The sequence below is a fragment of the Suncus etruscus genome, chromosome 2 (assembly GCF_024139225.1).
Source record: "Suncus etruscus isolate mSunEtr1 chromosome 2, mSunEtr1.pri.cur, whole genome shotgun sequence".
NCBI lineage: Eukaryota > Metazoa > Chordata > Mammalia > Eulipotyphla > Soricidae > Suncus > Suncus etruscus.
Window position 1 is genome coordinate 17,272,082 of NC_064849.1, and position 1,838 is coordinate 17,273,919.

Here is a 1,838-nt window from a genome sequence, read left to right on the forward strand (position 1 = left end):
AAGTGATCTCTTGCATTAATTCTTCCTAAGGGTGACTAATAACACATCTTCTTTATAGGTTATTTTTCTTACGTTATTTTATTTATTTGAGTATGCTGAACATATTGTTGACTAGTTATTCTTTTGAGTTAACTGAGTTTGGAGGCTGCATACTCTCTGAGAAATAGGAGTGCTCATACCATCTGCCCACAAATAGAGAATATATGTATGAATGTCTTTCTGCTGATGTACTAATACCTACATGGTTTTGGGTTCAGCTGTTAGATGTATCAGATCTGGCACTCCCTGGTACAAGAGCTTGGTTGGGGTGTGGTGCAGTTAGAGTCTGAGGCCCTTAATTGGCTGGGTGAAGCATGCAGTTTTAAGTCCAGAAGGGTAGGTCCCACTCATAGTGTGATGAGAGTATTATTATTATATTTATATATATATATATTTATATTATTATATTTTTCATCACTAAAACTTGATCTTTCATAGGATACAGGGTTGTAGTTTTATATTGTATTTTTTTATAATTATCTTTATTTAAACACCGTGATTACAAACATGATTATAGTTGTATGATTACAGTCATGTAAAGAACACCCCCCTTCACCAGTGCAACATTCCCACCACTAATTTCCCAGATCTCCCTCCTCACCACCCCCCTACACCTGTACTCGAGACAGGCTTTCTACTTCCTTCCTTCATTCACATTGTTATGATAGTTTTCAGTATAGTCATCTCTCCAACTGCACTCATCACTCTGTGTGATGAGCTTCATGTCATGAGCTGCACCTACCAGCCCTCATCTCTCTTGTCTCTGAGATATTGTTAAAAATTTATATTGTATTTTACTTGCTATGAATATAGGCATATTAAAAGAGATACTAAGACTAAGAATATGTGAATTATGTGATAACTGCTCTTAAGAGATGGACGTTTTACTATGTTTTGATAAAGGTATTATAAATGCTAGGCAATTTATTAATTTACAGGGTTATACATATATGAAGAAAAAAACGTATCTTCATAAATTTGCTAAGGACTCAAAGTAACAGACCTCTCTATAAAGGTCATTTTAGGAAATGACACTTTAAATACTTAACAACTCTAGTCACCCAGAGGTACTTGTTCTTAGAAAACCATGATTGCCCACACAGGACCAATTCAGGCATTTTAAAATAGATCAAATTAATATGTAATTATTTTTGTACCACACCTAATGGTGCTCAGAGGTTGATCTTGGCTCAAGAATCATTCTTGGTGGTGGTCAGGGCACCATATGGACAAAGCAAATGTCCTACTCCCTATGCCTATACTATCTCTCTGACTCCTATCAAAAAATATCTGATGTGTGCCAGAGAGTACAGTGCTTAAATTGTATGCCTTACATATTGTAGACGTTCCATGTTGATTTTAGCACTACAGAACCCTGAGAAATTCCTGGATATCACTCCTAAGAAGAAAGCTAGAAATAGGTTTTGAACACTGCCACACATGGTTTGCAAACCAAAATCCTGTTTACAAATTTCTGAAACCTCATCATCTTGAAGTGTAGCTCATTAGCCTATGAGCCAGCCATGAATAAAATCCTATGAACCTAATTTATCCTGGAAGAAGTAAGACACAATCTTCAAGGAATTCAGTTTGAAAGGTACCAAATTTTCTATCCAGGCAACTGCAGTAGCCTAGATTTGAAAGGCCATCTTTATTTTACTTGGAAGCACTCATTTTTCTACCTCCTGTGCTGTCAATATGCCTCCTGAGAAAGGGCAGCCAAACAAGGGCATATTTAGGTCCCTTCCTGCTCTGAGCATGTCAGTAAGGTGCCAATTGCCTTGATGGAGTTTGCATTG